Below are 235 nucleotides of genomic sequence, written 5' to 3' on the forward strand. Positions count from 1 at the left end.
TTTTTTTTAATGCTTCTGATATTGTTTTGTGATATTTTTATTTGTACGATGAATGGCAAAATTCGTAATCCATATTAGAAACTTTTTTCAGTGGCTTCTCAAAAAGAAAGAAATTCTTAGTAAAAGTTGCCGCATCCCCAAACTAGAAGAGCATATTTATTTTTTTTAATATACAATGTAACTTTTTTTAGTTCGAATTAAGTCATTCACAATACAAATAAAAATATCACAAAGG

The sequence above is a fragment of the Anoplophora glabripennis genome, unplaced genomic scaffold, assembly GCF_000390285.2.
Source record: "Anoplophora glabripennis isolate ALB-LARVAE unplaced genomic scaffold, Agla_2.0 scaffold134, whole genome shotgun sequence".
Lineage (NCBI taxonomy): Eukaryota > Metazoa > Arthropoda > Insecta > Coleoptera > Cerambycidae > Anoplophora > Anoplophora glabripennis.